The sequence below is a fragment of the Glycine soja genome, chromosome 5 (genome assembly GCF_004193775.1).
Source record: "Glycine soja cultivar W05 chromosome 5, ASM419377v2, whole genome shotgun sequence".
In the NCBI taxonomy this organism is placed as follows: Eukaryota; Viridiplantae; Streptophyta; class Magnoliopsida; order Fabales; family Fabaceae; genus Glycine; species Glycine soja.
This window is the reverse complement of record NC_041006.1, coordinates 32,708,134-32,730,058: the sequence shown is the minus strand read 5'-3', so window position 1 is coordinate 32,730,058 and position 21,925 is coordinate 32,708,134. Positions and strand designations below refer to the sequence as shown.

General features: G+C 42.3%; 1 pseudogene; it reads right to left on the bottom strand.

The window, feature by feature from the left end:
* LOC114411305 overlaps positions 1-21,008 on the bottom strand; it is a 34,525-nt pseudogene extending 13,517 nt beyond the window's left edge.
* Positions 21,009-21,925: the final 917 nt, after the last annotated feature.

Below are 21,925 nucleotides of genomic sequence, written 5' to 3'. Positions count from 1 at the left end.
GTTACGGAAACGCCTCGGCTTGGATTTTCTTCACGGAAACAATTTTTTTCACTAATTTCAAGTGATCCCGAATTACCAGGAGGGCTGAACATTTTTTTCCTTTCACTTCTCCCCCTATTTATAGGAAAATAGGAGAGAAGCTTGCTACCCAGCTCGCCCAGGCGAGCTCAGCTCTCCCAAGCGAGGTAGGTTGCTTCCTCCAGAAGCAACCGCCTTCTGGAGGAATATTCTGGAAGGCCTAAGTGGGCCTGATTGCTATTTGCACCCCCATTTTTTTTAAATACACCCCCTCGCTTTTTTTGGTGATTCTTTTTCCGTAACGTTACGAAACTTTACGAATTTCGTAACAATGCTTTTTTTTCTTTCCGTAATGTTATGAAACCTTACGGATTACGTAGTCATCCCTTTTTAACCTTTCAGAATGTTACAGAAATTTATGAATTGTGCACTAACACTTCCTTTTAATTTCCGGCATGTCACAGAACTTCACGAATTGCCTAACGATGGATGCCAAGTACCTTGAAGTGGTCAAATGAGGGTCGCATCCCAACAACGGACGGTCCCCGGATGAAATTAGGGTATGACAGTTGCCCCTCTTTACTTGTCTTTTACTGCAGATAAAAAGGAAGTAAAGATAAGACACTAATTTCGTTCGAGCGAAACACCATTCGACCAGTGAACCTCCCTGCCAGCAGAACCTGCAAAAATTTGAAAATGATCAGTACCGACAAATCATCCTGATACTGTCAAATTCGTTCCTCTTGGTTGATACAAGACGCAGAATGACCATAATTTGTCTCTGCGTTTTGTTGGACACGATCGAGCCTGGGCGGCGAGACACAGAATGACCATAATTTGTCTCTGCGTGCCGCCGGACACGATCGCCTCTAGATGGTGAAAAGGTGTGCGGAATGACCATAATATGTCTCCGCCCACCTCTCAACTTGCTGTTTTTGAATGACAAAGGGCGCAGAATTTGTCTCTGCGCGTTTATCACCCAACTTGCGAAATCTGAATGATAAAAGGCACAGAATTTGTCTCTGCACGTTTATCACCCGCCTCGCTACTCTTGAATGATAAAAGGCGCAGAATCTGTCTCTGCGCGTTTACCCACTCAGCTTGTTGTTCCTGAATGATAAAGGGCACAAAATCTATCTCCGTGCGTTTACCCACTCAGCTTGTTGTTCCTGAATGATAAAGGGCACATAATCTATCTCTGCGCGTTTACCCACTCAGCTTGCTATCATGTTTTGAGTCTTATAGATAGAAAAGGAAAGTTTTAAACGGATAACCACTCGGGTATCTCCGTATGTCACGTGACTCCAGTGTCAGTATGACAGAAATTGTCTGCGCGGAAGATAACGTAAATCTCCGCGTGTCAACGGGCTTGTTGGCTACGATTGACAAAGGGTGCAGAAGACGATGTTAGTCTCTGCGTGCTATCATGCTTTGAGTCTTAGAGATAGCAAAAGAAAGTTTAAACGGATAACCACTCGGGTATCTCCGCCTGTCACGTGACTCAAGTGTCAGTATGACAGAAATTGTCTGCGCGAAAGATGACGTAAATCTCCGCGTGTCAATGGGCTTGTTGGCCGTGATTGACAAAAGGTGCAGAAGACGACGTTAGTCTCTGCGTGCTATCATGCTTTGAGTCTTAGAGATAGCAAAAGAAAGTTTAAATGGATAACCACTCGGGTATCTCCGCCTGTCACGTGACTCCAGTGTCAGTATGACAGAAATTGTGGGGGCGGCCGACAAAAGCGAGGCTCATGCTCCTACGTATCCTCAATGAGGAATGCAGACCTACGTAGTTCTAGATAACTTGTGAGACTAAAAATAGTCTCGGTGTTTTCTTCACTAAAATGCGAACATGCTTTAGTAAAGAGAGAAAATTTCCAACTAATCAGAGCAACATATGCTTTTCGGATGAAAAACAATGTGTCTACCGGGGAAGGGGAGTATGCAGATGACATCTTCTCATAACCACAAATGAGATTTTGGATGTTAGCATTTCATTTCTAAATGATCATTTAGAGGAAACACTGGGTTCAACAAAAATAGAAGAAAATCACTCAAAGTGTATCAATCTCACACAGGTAAGTGTTTCATCCTAATTCCGAACTATAGATATACCATGCCTTGATTTTGCAAATTATTTCCTATAAATCAAAGATCACATGCGTGATCATGGATCAGTAGGACTTTTTCTTGGGAATAGTGTTTTTTGTGGGAATTTTTGGCTTTGAATGTTTTTGGCCTTTTCCTTTCCTGTTTTTTTGTTTAGCGTGAGGTGAACAAGTCACCGACGCACATGATTTTGGTTGGCAATCAAATAGAGAGGACCACTTTAGGTCGTGGTTTCCTTTCTTTTCATGTTTTCTTGGTGACAAATCTATATTGTTTAGATATTGTCTGGTCCAAAGGCTTTTCTGTATATTTCTTCTGTTTTCTTCCGATCTTTGATCGGGAATTCTCTTTCTTTTTTGCTTTCCCCCATTTTCCTTGATTGGGAATTTTCCTTTTTGCCTTCTTCTGATTCTTTTGATCAGGAATTTTCTCCTTTTCTCCTTCTCTTTTCTTTTCTTTCTCCTTTCTTGTTTTCTTTTGAGGGCAAGGTTTATGGTGAGTTGGGACTTTGGCTCAAGGCTTGTATATGTCAGGGTGTTGGTCTGGTTCAGGGATAAAAGGGAATGTCCCACATTATTTCCATGACACAAATGCATCAATGATGATTTGGAAACTTTATGCAAAACTAGTCATGCATGCACCTATGCGGACACTCAAGTGTCAAACTTTTATGGTCTTGTGATGCTAGGGCTCAGGATTCATTTCCTCTATTTAAGTCAACCCAGTGTTTCCAAAATGTGTTCTTTTATCAATTTGTGCATTCATCCGAGTCTATCTTGCATGTTCGAAAAAACTTTCACAGTATTTACCCTTCAAGTGCACACATTTTTTTTCAAAAACTAGTTATGATCAACGAATTTTCTCTTCAAATAAAAGTTGGAAATTATCTCTTTTCACAAGCGCGTTATTTTTTTTAGCTAGACACTTTTATTCTTATTATTTTCTTTTTCCTTCCTTCTTTTTCTTTCCTTGCTTGCTCTCTTTTCCTTTTCCTCTTTTTCCTTTTTTAGTTATTTATCATTTATTCATTTCCTCTCTCTTCTTTCTTTTTTCCTCTTTTTCTCTCTGAAAAAGTCTTGCGGACGAGGGCGCACACTACCTACTCACGTCTAACCACAAGGTGAACGAGAAACGCACGAAAATGGTAAGTCGCAAAACGGTGACGAAATAACTGAGAGCCATAACGCCGAAAATTTCTAACAGAAACGAGCAATAATGATAGTAATGTTAGTAACCATATGAACAAAATAGAAAATAGTAATGTCAACAACAATATGGGCAATAATAGAAAACGTTAATAACAAACTAATCAAAAACAGATATGTCAAAAAAAATGCGGTGACCTCGGTCACGTGGCTCCGCTTCCTCCAAAGAAGCCGAGTAAATCTGTCATCTCCTCATCCATGCGGGCGTCCTCTGGATCGCCGGGAGCCTCTGCAGGTGCCTCCTCTGTCTGGTCCTCGGGCCAATCTCCGGGCCATGCGACCTCAGCCCTAAACGAATCTGGAGTAGGGCACGGAAAAAGAGCGAAACCCTGGCTCTATAGACTGAGGCTTAGCTAGTAGAGACACTCATGGGTCTGCACCTGCCCCCTGTGGTTGGCCGCCTGCTGGCGAACCAAGTGCTGTAAATACCGCTCCATGCCAAATGACCCAGGTGGATCAGCCTGATGAGGTGGTGGCGATGCGTCTGTGGCCTGCGGTGCATCACCCTGCGCCTGTCTAGGCGTGCAATACTTCTCAATGAAGGCCCGGGTGATCGGCGGTCGAATCACCTTACTAGGTGTGACGGGAACCCCGAATGACTGGCAGAGGCCCGTGATCAACGCTGGAAATCCCAGGGCCCTGTTAGACTTATCTGGGTCTAGAGGGTGCCTGGTAGGTGGCATACCTGCAAATAAATAAATGGCATCAGCGATCAACTAAGCCACATGGACGCTCATTCGTGTCAGGATGGCATACACTAGCCGACACTTCGACAGAGAGAGGTCGAAGTTATGATCGCTGGGCAGGATGTTGCTGAGTAGCAACGTCATCCACGTCTGGGTCAAGGTAGTCATGTTGGTGCGCATGATCCGCACCTGTCTCCCGGTAGCGGTCCGGGCAAAATCCTGACCCGGTATGCATAACAGCTGGGCAATGACCTCCTCGTCAAATCCATCGGCCCGGTTCCTTCTCTGACTATACTCGCACTCCTGGCCTTCCTCTGACACTAGCGGGTCTCCCAGGAACTGACTGAGGGCGTCTGCATCAAAAGGAATCCACTGGCCCCTTACCCATGACCGCATGTCCCGCACGCCCTCCTCCGTGGGCCAAGCATTGGCATAAAACTCTAGGACTACATCTGGGTCAAACTTTGCCATGGGAGTGACCAGCGACGTCCAACGCCGGCGAGCTATCTCTTCCTGGAAATCTGTGTAGTCATCATCCCTGAGTTGGACGCGTCTCTCTCGGTGGAATGACCATTCTTTGATGGCCTCGAAACGCTGCTGGTGCCCAGCGCTCCTGAAACGATGGCTGTTGAACTCGGGAGTGGCACTAGTCCCTTCAACCACGGCGTCCTTCCTAGATCTCTTTGCGGAAAACTTTCTCGGAGCCATTTCTTGTTGGAGTGAGTATGAGTATAAAAAATGAAAGCAAAATGAAACCAAAGGTGGCTTGGAGGAGCAAAAACTGTGAGTCCCGTAAGCTTCCTTTTTTTGAATGAGGGGGGAAGTTTTTGGGTGCAGAAAACGTTCCCCTCCCTCGTTTTTTATATTTTGGTGCAGGGGTTGCTCGCCTAGGCGAGCTAACTTGCCATTTTTTTTAGGGGAAACATAAGCATGGCCCTCTACGGGTTGGCGTTCACTTATTCGAACCCACTCAAGGTAGATTAGGCATCCACTATTTATTTTAAACAAACAACAGTAATAACTATTGTGAATTTTTAAAGGATACTAGGCTGCTTTGCAGCGGCGCTTTCCGTTTATCCCGTTCCTCTTCCACCTGGCAACAATGTGCGGGTTTGCCATGACACTAGAACTCAATGTATGGTAGATCCCCGTGCGGTGTTAGCTGGAACATGGACGCCAAAGTGGCAAGCGCATCAGCCATTTGATTTTCATCCCGGGGAACATGATGGAAGGAGATCTCATCAAAAGAATTAGCCATCTCCTTGATATAGGCTTTGTAGGGTATCAGCTTGGGGTCTCTAGTTTCCCATTCCCCTATCAGCTGATGGATCACCAACGCTGAGTCCCCGTACACCTTGAGTAGCTTGACATTGGAGTCAATTGCTGCCTGGACGGCCAGGGCACATGCTTCATACTCAGCCATATTGTGGGTGTAGTTGAACCCCAGCCTGGTTGTGAAAGGTATACATTGATTGTCTGGAGAGACCAATACTGCTCCAATGCCATGGCCTAGAACATTTGACGCTCCATCAAACCACACGGTCCATTTGTCCCGGTCCTCGTCTAGTTTTTCCTCAAACAAGGCCATGATGTCCTCATCCGGGAATTCGGGATGCATGGGCTGATAGTCGTTGAGAGGCTGCTAAGCCAAATAATCTGCTAAGGCGCTTCCTTTTATCGCCTTTTGGGTGACGTAAACTATATCAAACTCGGATAGCAAGACTTTCCACTGGGCGATCCGTCCCGTAAGAGCTGGCTTTTCAAAGATGTACTTAACCGTGTCCATCTTGGATATCAACCAGGTGGTATGGCTCAGCATGTATTGTCTTAGGCGATGGGACGCCCAGACTAAAGCACAACACGTTCTTTCGAGCAGGGAGTGATTCATTTCACAGGCCGTGAACTTCTTACTCAAGTAGTAGACAACACGCTCTTTCCTTCAGGACTCATCATGTTGCCCCAGCATACATCCCATTGACTCGTCCAAAATCGTCATATACAAGATGAGAGGCCTTCCGGGTACCGGTGGCATAAGCACAGGGGGATTCATGAGACACTTTTTGATCCTCCCAAATGCCTCTTGACAATCCCCATTCCAACAGTCGGTTTGGTTTTTCCGTAAGAGTTTGAACGATGGCTCACAAATAACGGTGAGCTGTGATATGAATCTGGCAATATAATTCAAACGTCCCAGGAAACCTCAGACTTGCCTCTCGGTACGGGGTTCTGGCATCTCAAGGATGGCCTTCACCTTTTCGGGGTCTACCTCTATCCCTTTCTGGCTTATGATGAAACCTAGCAATTTCCCTGATTTGACCCCAAAAGTGCACTTAGCGGGGTTAAACCTCAATTGATACTTCCTAAGCCTTTCGAACAACTTCCGCAGGTTGACAAGGTGTTCCTCCTCGGACTTAGATTTGGCAATTATGTCGTCCACATAGACCTCGATCTCTTGGTGCATCATATCATGGAACAAAGCTACCATAGCCCGTTGATAAGTTGCCCCGGCATTCTTGAGTCCAAAGGACATCACCTTGTAACAGAATGTTCCCCACAGGGTGATGAAGGTAGTCTTTTCCATATCCTCTAGCGCCATCTTTATCTGATTGTAACCGGAGAACCCATCCATGAAGGAAAACAAAGCGAAATTGGCCGTATTATCCACAAGGATATCAATGTGCGGCAAAGGAAAGTTGTCTTTGGGACTGGCCCAATTCAGGTCCCGATAATCCACACACATTCGCACCTTCCCATCCTTCTTAGGGACTGGTACAATGTTGGCAACCCATTCTAGGTACCGAGCGACAACTAAAAACCCAACGTGAAATTGTTTCTTTACCTCCTCTTTTATTTTCAAGGATGTCTCGGGCTTCATCCTTCTCAGTTTCTGTTTTACTGGGGAACACTCGGGATTTAGGGGCAATCGGTGTTGTACAATGTTAGAACTTAAACCGGGCATATCTTGGTACGACCAAGCAAAGATGTCTTGGTAGTCTCTTAGCAGGGCTATTAATTCTTCACGGATGGGTGCGGTCATGCCCGTGCCTATCTTTACTTCCCTTTTTCCACTGCCAGTTCCCAAGTCTACTATTTCTGTCTCTTCTTGATGAGGCCCCATTTCTTGGTCCTCATGGGCGACTATCCTTTCCAACTCCGGGGGAAGTCCCACATCCTCGTTCTCTTCATCTTCTGTTTGATTCGTTTCTTGCTCGAAGTCGATGGGCGGGTCCCAGGTATTAGTACCTTCGAGGGACTCGTCGTCGGATCTGGTGTTTTAAACGTAAAGAAATAAACATGCAAATGGATGAGAATGGGTAGAGACGCAAGAACAGATGAAGAAAGATCTTTCTATTATAAATTCATGAACAAAAGACACAATGCCTTAACAAAAGGAAACTCTAAAGTCTAGGCCCAACTGTAGAGCTTTTAAAGCCATAAAAAGGTTTACATTATGCTTGTCGCGTAAATGTCTGGGCGCTCCTCTACTTGCCAATTTCCTAGTCAGAAATCAGGAGGGCATGGTCGTACCAAATCTGACCCAGCCGGAGCATCATCTTTGCATATTGCAACAAGTTGGCCTTCATCCCCTAGACCCGTGCTTATAAAGCTCCTACTTATGTGACAGGGCGGGCCTCCTTCGTCTTCTCGTCTTAATCGCGAGCCTTGACTTCCGCTTTTCCTTCCCGCAACACTTTTCCTTATATCTGTCTGTGTGGGTTTATAACCTAACCCAAACTTCCCACGATTTCCCTTGGCGCTTATCAGGCTAGTTATGCCGCCGTTGCCCTTGCCTAAACCCATTCCGGGCTCGTAGCCATTCCCCAACATCACCTGGGCCACCATTACTGTCGTATCTGACAGGCAAGGTTGCCCAGAGAAGGAATCCACGGAGGAAATGCTTACCACCTCGAAAGACTGGAAAGCGGTTTCTAATGACTCCTCCGCGGCTTCCACATATGGCATAGAGGATGGGCAACTCACCAAGATGTCTTCCTCACCCGATATGATAACCAAATGCCCTTCCACTACGAACTTCAATTTCTGGTGGAGTGTAGAGGGAACGACTCCCACCGAATGGATCCACGGGCGTCCCAACAGGCAGCTGTAAGGGGGATTAATATCCATTATTTGAAAGGTAACCTGACAGGTGTAAGGGCCTATCTGTACCGGGAGGTCGATCTCTCCCCTAACCTCTCGACGGGTGCCGTTGAAGGCACGAACTACCATGGAACTTGGCTTTAGATGGGAAGCATTAAACGGTAATTTCTCCAAAGTGTTTTTGGGCATCACGTTTAAGCAGGAACCATTATCAATGAGCACCTTGGCTACAACGTGGTCCATACACTTGACTGATACATGCAAAGCCTTGTTATGCCCTCTTCCCTCGGTAGGGATTTCTTCTTCGGCGAAGGCAAGATACTTGTTGGCGGTGATATTATTAACGAGCCCTCCAAAGCCTTCTACAGAGATATCTTGGGCCACATGGGCCTCGTTCAAAACCTTTACTAGCAGAGCTCGATGAGGTTCTGAGCTCATGAGTAATTCCAATAGAGAGACCCTGGTTGGGGTTTTGTTGAGCTGCTCAATAACCTTGAACTCGCTCTGATGAATTATGCAGAGAAACTCACTGGCTTCCTCTAGCGACACCTCCTTCTTGCCATAACCATCCCTTTTCTCAGGAAGACCCTTCACTGGAATATCCTCATTCGGAGTGAGGGGCGTTTTATCATCTTGTTCTTCCACTACCTTTGCCTTCCCCTTGACGTTCGTGGGCTGAATTGGTAGGTCGGGGGGCGTGAACACGCGACCGCTGCAGGTCACACCGCTCAGCCCCGTGATATTGGTTACCTTGGCAGACAATGAACTGATGTCGGTGGCTTCTTCTTCCTTTTTGTTCGGAGGTGTGTACCTCCATGGGACTGCGTGGCTGTTTTGGTATGGGAAAGGGACAGGTTTGGCTGCCGAAGGGTGTCGGGGTTTTTGCGAAGCTGCGCCCTTGGTGAAATATATCACCAAAGGTTTAGGCCTTCCAAAGCTTCTCTCATCCACGGACTGCATACATATATGCTGCTCTTCCCTCCCCTCATCACCAACTTCCAGTCGACCTTGATCTATCATTCGCTGCAACAATTCCCCCACTGCCAAACATGTTTCCATGCTATGTAGCTCGTTGGGATGCAACAAACAAGAATCCTCTTTACACCCACCGTGGGGAATCACACCTCCCTTTTGTAGGGCCTCAAAGATAAACCTCCTAGGGGTTGCCACGTCCCTTAAAGGTTTAGACCCGCGCGGCCTATCTGACCCAATGGCATTAACCGCTCCCCCTCCATGATTGGCAAGCGGGTTGGTTTTCACGTTGGGTCGATCCTCTTGAAATGTCAGCCATCCAACATCTATCAAATGTTGGACCTTGTATTTAAGGGCCAAGCATTTTTCGATGGAATGCCCTGGGGTATTCCCATAGTACGTGCAAGTTGCGTTAGGATCATACCACTTTGGGAAAGGGGGTTGGAAGATCTTCCCGGGAGTTATTACGGCCAGTTGGTTGGCGATGAGAGACGGCAAGAGGTCCTCATACGTCATTGGGAGTGGGGTGAATTCTGGAATTGGCCTCGGGGGAAAGTTCCTCATTGCGTTGGGATTGCCGGCCGGGTGAGTCGTGGTTGCAGTTGGAACTTGGGGGGCCTCCCTCTGAACGGGTGCCTTAGGCTGCATGGGTGCTGAATTAGAGGAGTTCCCGGCGTGAGCTGAGAAGCTCAGATGATGTTGCGCGTACTGATGTGTACCATGAGATGTCTGTGGGGGTTTGACCCACGCGGGCGCCGAAGTGACGGCGTGGGCATCTCCCTCCTTCCTTTTTGCCCCAGTTGCTCCGATTCTTTTAGCATTGGCACTTGTGGAGGAAACATAATCGAACTTCCCTCTTTTCAACCCTACTTCGATTCTTTCCCCGGCGAATACCAGGTCCGCGAAGCTAGACGGCATGTAGCCTACCAAATTCTCATAGTAAAACACTAGCAAGGTGTCTACCATCATGGTGATCATCTCCCTTTTGACCATGGGAGGGGCCACTTGTGCTGCCAGGTCTCTCCACCGCTGTGTGTATTCTTTAAAGGTCTCACCTTCCTTCTTGAACATATTCTGTAGCTGAGTGCGATCGGGAGCCATATCGGAATTATACTGATATTGCCTTAGGAAAGCAGTAATCAGGTCCTACCAAGTACGAATGCGGGAAGCTTCCAGATTAGTGTACCAAACAACCGCGGCTTCAGCCAAACTATCTTGGAAAAAGTGTATTAATAGCTTCTCATCCCTAGAGTGCGCGTCCATCTTGCAACAATACATATTGAGATGGTTCTTGGGACAAGTCGTCCCTTTATACTTGTCGAAGTCCGACACCTTGAATTTTGGGGGGATAACAACATCCGGTACCAAGCAAAGATCCGTCATGTCCGCGAATGGATAGTCACCAAAGCCTTCAACAGCCCTCAATCTCTCCTCGAGGAGATCGAGTTTCCTTTTTTCTTCGGTCGCCGGGGGTGGTCCTTCTGTGGACAAGATTATTGGTTGTGCTGTGAGGTTGGGCTGAGGCAGAGTGTTGGGTGCCGGCCCCTCGACGGGGATCGGGGGGTAGAACTCGACATCCCTTAGGCATACTCTTGATGATCTTCGTGGACCTCGTCGGGCTGTCGAGGAGGCTCCCCTTCAAGGATGGGAGAAGAGATATGACCCGCATCATCTTGCATGACTGGAGGCGTGTAATTAGGCGGCAATCCATAAGGGTAAGTCGCTCAGTTGTATCCCAAATGGGGGTTGTTGTTGTGCCCCAGTGTGTTCCTTCTCGTCCTACCGTATTTAGGGGAGGATGGTGCGCGGTAGCTAGGAGAGTCGGGTCTGCTTCGGCAGCCAAACTGACAGCGACAGCGGTGGCCATGTTTTTCTCCATGAGTTGCCTCATCCCTAGCATGGCCTCCATCATAGAAGCCATTTGTTCTTTCAAAGCCGACATGTCGACTTTCATCTGTTCCTGTGTCTCCTCTTGGTCACCCATCATTCTAGATTTGGATCTGGTGCGATAGGGATGCCTTGTGGCGCGTTTAGTTATGGTGTTTTTCCTAGAAAAACCAAACGTGAGGAGTAGGTAAAAATTATGAATGCATGCTAGGGATAGAATGCAGGGGTGATTTGATTTGCATTGACTTTTGGAGTAAAAACATGGGATGAACTCATTTTATTCAAAAAGTTTATAACTAGTCAAGATCTGAGTGACAATACAAGTTCCCTAGCGGTTCCTAATTATATGGGCCATTAAATCTATCATATGCTGACAATAGTCGAGAAGTTTGTGGATCTCCTCGGGGGCGGAGTAGGTGTCCGCCATTGCTTTGGCCTTGGCTAGCAGTCGGGGAAGTTCTTGACTCCCGTTCAAAGTAAGAGCAAATCGGTCCATCCACATGGTTGCCTCTTGGTGTAACGAGTCGATCACCCTTCCTCTAGCCTCCTTTTCCGCGTACACTTGGGCATACTCGTCCGCCACCCTATGCTCGTGGGCCGTGGCTAGACTTAGTTCCTCTTGGTACTTGGTGATGATAGCTAACATGTTGGTCTCTGTCTCACATAAACGCTGAGACAAGTTTATTTTGGACCTTGAGCAAACGACTAACTCTTCTTTTAAAACCATGCTATGTGCTCGTGATTGCTCTCTTTCTTCCCTTCGAAGCTTGAGCTCACTATTGTTGCCCCTCAACGCTCCACAGAATTTGTCATGACCATGCTCTTCCTTGCGAGCCCTCTTGGTTTCTTGTTCAAGGGTTTTTGCGGTAGCTGCATTTTCTTCTCGTAACCCAGCACACTCTTTCTCGACGTCTGTAGCGACCAACTTGAATTTTTCTTTGGCAAGTCTCGCTTTACCTAGTTCGGTTTTCAGAGCTCGGAGTTCTTCATCCTCTTCCGGAGCTTCGAAGTTCTCTTCGTTGATAATCTTTAACTTGGAGAGCCAATCTAAACCTCGTGTACGAACTTTCAGCCATTCATGATAACCACCAATGATGCCATTATGAATGCCCCTAAGTTCTTTATCTTTCCTTAACGGGCTTTCCCATGTCATATGGACTCTTTGTATAACCTTGAAATTTTGTGCGGCGAAATCTCTCACAAGGAAAGGAGACAGGCTTTCTTCCGTCGGTGCTCCCCTCATGGGGTACCCTAACTGTCTTATGGCAAGTGCGGGATTGTAGTTAATGCAACCCCTCGTTCTTATCAACGGGATGTTTGGGTAGCCCCCACATGAGAAGAGAACTCCCTCATTTCCTTCTTTCCATCGTGGAAACCAGTTGACTGTTCTGCCTCCTATCCCAGCCAAGTATTGGTCCCAATCTACTCTTCTTTTTTCGACACACGAGCGATGGCTTCGGAGCGGACATGGGTGCCTTATGTCTTGTTGGAATAAGTGCGAAACCAACCATACACAAAGAGCTGGTAAACAATAGATGATCCGTGCACTACTCTTTTCGCACCTTCGGTCAAATGTGTCAAATAAGTTCGCCAAGACAGCTACCACCAGGCTTTTTTTGCTATGGTGATAGGCAAGGAAAGCATCAATCGTGGCTAGGTCCACCAAACCATCCACGTTTGGAAAGAGGACAACCCCAAAGATTAGCAATGCTAATACATCCATAAACGGGACCCACTCCTCTTGATTCGCCATATCCCTCGCCTTGCCTTCTAAGTACTTCCGTGGTAGGCCCACTATGCTGTTTCGAGTTTGCTTTATGCGGTCCAATCCTCTCGCCGAATCCCTGACCACAACTGTAATCTTGCTCAGGGAGGGAAGAAACCCGAAGAAAAGATACGGTTTCCTTCCCCCAATAGGACATCCTAGAATCTCCTCAAATTCTTCAACAGTTGGTACTAATTGGAAGTCTCCAAACGTGAAGCATCTCAAGGGCTGGTCATAGTATTGGGTGAGTGATGCAATGGCTTCTGTGGATATCTCTGCTATGGTCAAATCTAAGATCTTTCCGTACGCCTTGCGGAAGGCTTGCATTTGGAGAGGTCCCATCAACTGCCCCAACTCCTTAATGCTGGTGATATCTAGGCCCTTAATCTTGACTTGATAAAACCTTTTACCAGCTTAATTTGTCCCCATGTTTACTAAAGTGAAACAAAAACTCGGTGCGAATCAAAACTCCGACATCTATCGTGGGTGGAATGGATGAATGCATGAAGAAATGCATATGACACAGATGCAATTTATGAATACGGGAGTCCGGGAAATTGTCTCCTTCTTAGATACAACGTCTTGGGGTAGCAAAGTGCCCAACATATGTATTTAAGAAGGTGACACAGACCCTTCGTTGGTTTGCCAAAGAGAGGGGATCAAGACAGAACTTGTGCATGATGTATATGCGAAAGGCACAACACGACAATATTCACAACCAAAATATAAGCAAAGGGGTACATGTCACTTTGACTACATGCATGGCAATGTGAAAAAATGGCATGCAGCGTGTTTGCTTCGTGCGCCTATTTTAGGGACCTATATGAGAGGGAGCTAAAAAGGCTTTTAGTGATAATTCCCAAGGTGGTTATATCTCTCTTGATGGTCTCTAGAGGTATCATTCCCTTCGAAGGACATATTGCAACAGTAGGGACTACTAGCAATAATATGTTATCAAAGAGAAAAATTCTAGATGAGGGTTCACTGTAATCAAGCAAGTCGGAGACCTAGCATGATCACAGATTCACCTCCACTTCTTATGTTCCCATGAACCTGGGTATATGGCCCTTTTTCAACTCACCGTGTGTGCAAATAGTGTTGGTGTTTGTGTGCATCAAATGAATGAATATTTACCTCATGCATACATTTTAAAACGCACTAAAAGCATCAACGAGTTATATACACAAGAACATAAGAGAAATAAAGGGAAACCAACAAAGGAGAAAGTCATGATGAAACATTTGCACAAGATTAAATGGCCTAACTCTCTAAAGACATTCCCCAGTGGAGTCGCCAACTGTCGCAACCTACCCTTCGGCGGGAGGGCGACGCGTGACTCACGGGTACGTGTCCCAAGAAAGGAATACGCGCGGAGTCGCCACCAACGTTTATTTGAGGAAAACGTCGGAAAAACCGGAAAAGACGTGATCTACGAATTTTAAGCGAAAGGTTCGGGAGTTGTATTTACGCACGGGGAAGGTATTAGCACCCCACACGTCCGTCACAAGAGACGACAACCCTTAATCGAATGTGCAAATATGACTTCAATTTTATGTTATTTTCCCTTTTTACATTCTTATGTCTTTTTTATGCCTTTTTATGTTTTTATCTTTTTGTGGTCGACATGGGTGTTTCCCTTGCTCCTACGTATTCCTCAATTGTGATAAGGAAATCAAACCTACGTAGTTCTTTCTTGAACAAAGCGTTTTGGTTAAGTTATTTTTTTTATCCTTTTTTGCAAGATATGTTTTTATTTAATGAAAGGTCATTTAAGGCGTTGGACCATTTAGACAATCATTCGATTCTTTTGAAAAGTGAGAAAACATTAAGGCATTGGACCATTAATGATTTCTTTATTTTTGAAAGAGGTAACAAAGTTACATATTGATTTTAGGCTTTTTAGAAATCTACACTTAACCAATAAAAGCGGAAAAGACCATTTCAAGGCGTTGGACCTTTGAAAATGGCTTTTTTATGTGATGACAAAAAGTTTGGTTTATGAATTAATTTTAGCCTTGGTTTCACTTTGGTTATTAGTTGATTCGATTAAGAAAAAGAAATCCCAAAGAAAAAACGTCAAATTGATTTTTTTGATTTATTTTACTAAAAGATATTTTTTATTATTATATTATTATTTTACCTCTTTTTGGTTTCCAACGTGGTTACGGCATGAACGAACGGTCGGATTTTATTTTAACAGAAATTAACGGATATTACAACTCAAATGATCAGTGGAAATTTATTTTATTTTTTGATAAGGCGAGAACATGACTTAAGTAAATGACTAAAGCACGTCAAAAGGGGGTACGGAAAGTAAATGAAACGAAAATAAAAGCACGTGAAAACAAATGAGGACCACTAAGGGTACATAGAATGAATTGAAAAGTTCGATTTCGGGAACTTACCGGTTGAAGACTGAAGAACGACGAAGAACGAACGAAGAACGTCGAAGAACGGTTGAAAATCTTCGCGAAATCACCCACGGAAACGCCTTGGCTTGAATTTTCTTCACGGAAACAATTTTTTTCACTAATTTCAAGTGATCTCGAATTATCAGGAGGGCTGAACATTTTTCCCTTTCACTTCTCCCCCTATTTATAGGAAAATAGGGGAGAAGCTTGCCACCCAGCTCGCCCAGGCGAGCTAGGTTGCTTCCTCCAGAAGCAACCGCCTTCTGGAGGAATATTTTGGAAGGCCCAAGTGGGCCTGATTGCTATTTGCACCCGCATTTTTACTAAATACACCCTTGCTTTTTTTGGTGATTCTTTTTCCGTAACGTTACGAAACTTTACGAATTTCGTAACGATGCTTGTTTTCGTTCCGTAATGTTACGAAACCTTACGGATTACGTAATCATCCCTTTTTTGCCTTCCAGAACGTTACGAAACTTTACGAATTGTGCACTAACACTTCCTTTTAATTTCTGGCATGTCACGGAACTTTACGAATTGTCTAACGATGGGTGCCAAGTACCTCGAAGTGGTCAAACGAGGGTCGCATCCCAACAACGGACGGTCCCCGGACGAAATTAGGGTATGACAGTATCTCTGAATCAATATCGTAATCTGATTTATGTAGAAGTTTCTCGGCAAGCATAGTTTGATATTCATGAACTAATTGATCTTTTGATCACTAAGTACATAGATTAATTGATGGAAATTGTTTTAAAGTTCGTTTGAGATCCAATAGTTGACATAGGCAAACATATATAGATGACAAGTTAATGTAACTCATTCAAATTTTATACTACAAAAGCAAAGTAAAGGAGTTTGAGTAGATCATTAGCTACCTCAATGGCATTTCGTGCGTCTAACTTATTTTTCTAATAGATAGATTGCAGCTAGCTGTCACAATAAACATCTTGCATATATAGCAAATCTAAGTCATATGATTAAGATGGAAAGTTTTTTAATATAACATGACCATTTAAAAAAATGACGTTAGTTTTATATTCTAATGATCTTAACCATCTATAATAAATTCCAATGGTCAATAACTCAATACTCATTTCTCTTACTCTTGCATAAAAAACTTTCTTTTATATTTCCTGTAAATGTATATAAGATTGTAACTTTTTCTAAGGGGATAATTTAATGTTAATTCACAAAAGTATAAATAAAAAATAAAAGTATGACTTTACCATACCATAAAGCATATGTGATGTGAAACCTTAATATTATCAAAAGATAACCCAACTTCTTTGTAGTAGTTCTAAGGAGAAAGTGAGCAACTACAAACATAGAATCTGACAACATAAATTAAAAATCAGAACTTGCAGCAGGAAATTGAAAACCTTTATACTGTAATTAAAGGCAGCAGCAACACAACCTAACAGCATGAACTATGTTACTAACACTGAAATCTAATAGGTTTAGATGCCAACAATTTATATCATAACCGGCAAGCACAACCACTCATGACTCATTCAATAAGCTGTTCTCATCAAACTAGTAGCCTAGCACCTCTTTCCTTCAACCTATAAAAGCTAAATAATCAGGATTACAACTAGTGTATGGAGAAACACATAATTTCATAGATGTGAATGAACATACAATTTTTTTATTGAGTAATTAGCGTGATCAGATTTCCTGATCCAGAAAGCTACCTGTCTTATTTCCTATATATATTGGTGTTTTTTAAGAATGAACTACCTGCTATGATATTAACAAACCAGTTTCAACTACCACCTTGTCTCTCCTTACATATCATTTGGTAGTAATATAGACAAAAACCAGTTTTAACTTTTAAGCACAAAGGGGTGCTTACACCCTTATTCATTAGACTCAATGATTTTCTGTATACATGTATCTATAGAGGTTTTCTCATGCAAAAAGTTGATAGGATCACATCAGCTACTGTATGGAAATTGGGACAAGAAGAACATCCGTTGCTATTATGACAAGTACAAGATATTTTGAAGAGTTTATCTTCAACCAATTAATGAATTCCAATTTACAGATGATTCCTCTCTTGGTTTCATTTTCATTTTCGTATTCCTTACTCATTAATTCAGAATTCAGCAAAATCCACACACACACACACTCACATTAATTGGAAGCCAATGCTTTTGCAGTTTCAAAACCATTCAGTTAGAAATTAAAGAAACTCAACAAAGTTTATTTTATATCTTTGGTCCCATAGAAACTAGGTATAAACAAATAGCATTCAGCAACTAATTAAATGTAGGGGTTCAATGTCAAGGATTGCAGAATCACTTAGCAAAGCATGAAAAAACAAGTTGTATTATTTAATAAATATTAAGTGATTTTAAATTTAAAAACTATTAATAGTTTGGTTTTAAATCTTTAGTTGCTTAAAAAAATTAGATAAATAACATTAACAGTAAGCAAAAGCAAGTCAGTAAGCAAATAACATTAACAGTAAACATATTAAGAGGGTAAAAAGGGACTTAACAAAACTGTCAAAATAATTTGAAGTTTAGTTTCTGACCTAAGGCTGTATCCACTGCTATATGAAGTCTGTCCTCCCAGCTCAAGAACGTTGATTTGCTGTGTTTACCTACAGGAACAAGTTGTGTAACTTTCTTTACATGTTGGTTTTTGTTGACTAGAAGTTAATCATATGAAAATTTCTATATCCAGAGTTTCAGAATACAAACCTACTTTGGAAATTGAGTTGCACACATTTTTAACAAGAAATTAATTTTATTTGACAACTAACCAGAGAGATGTTCTTGTAAGTTCCCATTAGCTATATACTCATATATGAAAGCCTTATTGGTTCCTTCATTGCAATAACCAATAAGGGATGTTAAGTTTTTGTGATGAACTCTGATTAGAAGTTTAACCTGGAAATAAAAATCACAACCATGTTTAACCATATATATTTGTTACTTATCTAAAAAAGCTAGTGTAAAGCGATTAAAAAATTACCTCTGCTTGAAATTGTTGAAAGCCATGTACAATCGATGGAGAAAGCACTTTCACTGCAACTGGACTGTCATCCATATAGCCCAGGTAAATTGTTCCAAATCCTCCTTTACCAATAATTGTATTGAAATTGTTGGTGATTTTAAGGACGTCAGAGTATGAATATATTTGTTTTTTGACTTGCAGTAATGAATCATCTTCTTCTTTGGATTGCAGGCGTGAGATTTTACTTTCATCATTCACTTCCATTAAAGCTGTTGATTTTTCTACAATATTGGAAAATTAATAGGTCAAGAATGAATTTGTTTGGAAAATCATTGATAAAAAATACGAATATTTTAAAATCGCAGCATTACCTTTTGATTTTCTCCTTTTAAGGGTCCACAATATTGCCACGGCTACTAGAAGAATCAACACCCCACTAATTGATGCTACTATGGGCGTAGCAATGTTCTTCTGTTTCTTCTCGAAATTGCATTGACCTGATTCACATAGATATGGATTTTGGCCCACACTAGCATGGAAAGTAATCACAGAAGAGAATATATATGTTTTAAGTCATCGATAATATCAAAAGATTCTTCAATTCATTTTGCTTGTGCCTAGAGATTCAGTGGATCAACTATTGCCACTATGGAAAAGGAATAACAAAGGTGACACCATAAAAATTATTTTAAGACTCCTGCATTTAGAGAGGTATTTGCCCCAACCACAAAAAAAAAGAAGCAAAGTTCAATAAGAGAGCCAAACAAAAGAGACGCAAACCTGGTTGCGGTGGCGTCTCTGAGGTGTGCGGCTGTGCCGTGGTGGTGATTGCAGCAAGGGTTTTGCATCCCAGCGCAATGCAGAGAAGTTGCTCTGCCCAATGTGAACTCCAAGAGCGACGAGAACCCTGTCCTCCGCCACAGGTTGTTGTCGTTGATGAAGCACCCACCATCCAAACTGTCGACACTTCTCTTTTGCTGAGTGAGTGACTGAGAAAGGGAGTGATACGCGTTTTAGGTTTTGTGTGTGGCGGGGAGGTTTTGTGTGTGGTGCGGCGTCATACATAGGGTGGAGTGGTTGAGAGATGGGGGAGGATGAGCAAATGGCTGAGCTTGCAAGCTAGGGTTAGTAATTAGTAAACATTATAAAGGAACGAATATGAAGGCGATTCTTTCTTGAAATCTGTTGTCGTTTAAGTTTTCAATAATTATAGAAATGTAACTGTATCACATTCTAAGACAGTTTTTTCATAACCGTCTTAGAATGTGCGTCATAAAAATAAAATACAGTGATCTTAATTGCAAAAATACCACCGCGTCACATTCTAAGACGGTTTCCGTATAACCGTCTTAGAATGTGTGTCGTAAAAAAACAAGTTTTTTAGTAGTGAGTCATAGCTTTTCACATTCTTTGGTAGAAAATTGCAAACATATGCTATTGATAGGCCTATAATTGCTGGATTATGCTGTCACAATTATTTATGTTGCAGCTACATTAGTGATCATGGGCTATTTTTTAAAACCTTGATTGTGATCACAATTCAAAAAACAATGATTGTGAGAAACTAGGTAGACAACATGAAAATTAATTAGTACTAGTAGTGTGTAGTACCAAATTGTTGGGGGTTAGTAACGAAGTTGTTGTGCATTTTCCTATGTTTGCAGCAATAAAAATTTCATTTCCCATTTTCCTGTTGAGTTGTAGCAACATTTGTTCGAGTTGTGGGTTAAACAATTATGCAGCTTGTTGAAGTTCAGGAGCACATTCTGCATTTCTGCCACATTTCACCAATTCTGAAGGAACACAACCCAAGGGTCCTGTTCCTGCAATATATATATATATATATATATATATATATATATATATATGACTATCACAAAGAGTGATCATAAGACATTAAGTATCAACCCTTTTGTTTAATCAAAAGGGTGTTACCTGCAAAAGTTTTTGGTACTCAAATGAGATACTTGACATATTGAGGTAATGAGTATTGGCGAGACGTTGTTGAATTAGGCACCTAGAAGTAGTTGTTTACAAAATCATTACCACCTACAGTGATGAGTACTAGTGCTTGATTCACCAAGCTCTTAGCCTGTGAAGCTCCAATTATAGCACTCACTCGGTTTTGGTACTCTTTAAAATATTGTAGTTGTCTATACATTCTGATCACATTTATATGCAAAAGTTGCATGCAATCATTTTTAAGTGGAATCATTATGATTAGCAATAAACTTTACAATTGTATTGATTATTTTAGAATTTATCTTGTGTTATTTTTAAAGGTTTTTGGGCATGACACGCATTAGATATCATAGGAAAAAGTAACTATATATATAGTAAGTAATGAACTTACAAACTGAATTCCAGTGTCATTAAGGATTCCAATTATGGCTAAAGTGAAATTGGCACCAACAAAGAGTTTATTTCATCTGGACTCAAGTATGACAATGTAGACTCAGCACCTAGTCGTTGACCTGAAACAATTCACATAGTTAGCCATAAACTGTGTCTATGTTGAGCTAATTATTATATGCAAAGCTACATGACAAAAAAGGTTCAAAAATTCAAATATGCATGATGAAAATGAAGCTTAAAAGATGAATATTGAAGCCAAAACATGGTTCAATATGTGAACTTAACTGATAAGATTAGGAATGTTGTAGCCATTGGAGAAACAGCCAGTTGGTCTATGACTTGGAGGATAATCAATCCCATAAGGAGGGGCATCGACACATGTCGTGGTAGCCATGTAATTGTTATTTCCATTATCAACAAGTGAATCTCCAAATACAAAGAATGCCCTTGGCTTAGCTTCAGCCCTAGAGATAATGACACCAATTACTAGAACTAAACTTAGAATGGCCAAAGAAGCAAAACTTGACAAGGTTGCCATATTGAACTGAACCTTTGGATGTGGGGTTGGTGTGTTAACTGAATTCAGAAGTAGTTTTGGATGGGGAAATAGGTCAACACAATAACAAATTTTATAACAGAGTAATAGACAGTGGAAATAAATTTCCCCAAACTTGCAAGAACTTATGAGGAGCAACAATAAAGTATAAAGCGCAAGATAGAAATTAAAGAAAACAAAGATACAGTTTGTCTAACATGGAAAACCCCTAAATGTAAGGGTAAAAACCACGGGTCATCCAAACCAAAGAAATAACTCCACTATAATCAATGAAGATACAAGAGAACCTCCAACAAGTGGACTAAAACATGCTACAAACAGTCAAATCAAAACAAACCCCCAATTGGTACAATAGAGACAAGAAGATAAACCCCAAAATATAGAACAGATAATGCGAAACACTTATCTATCTCTCCAGATATCTTTTTCCCGATCCAACCATAAAATTTGAAGTACCATGCGCGTAAAACCTTCTTTCCAAAAATCAGCTCGATCCAACGGTGAACGAATCCGTGGTTGCAATCTGAAAAACGCTCTCTAGTGAGTATGCAAAAATCACAATGATTTTCCCTCTCCTTCTTTCTCTCTCAATGATTTGTAATTGTTTTCCCCTCTTAAATGAGTCTTTCTCACTATATCTCACTCTCTAATTTGACTTCTTTCCACTTAAATAAGTGAGACATACAAGTCTTCTCATTTGGACCTTTACTCCACATAGGAAGGGAGCCCAAAAAACCCAACAAATCTCCCCCTCACAACTATGTGGAGATGACTGCCAAACCGACAATCCCACAACAAGCTTTAAACTTCCCTCTTAGTAATGCCTTAGTCATCATATCAGCACCACTAAATGATTTCACCTTTAAAGGGTCACAAACATCTTAATGCACCAATTTAAG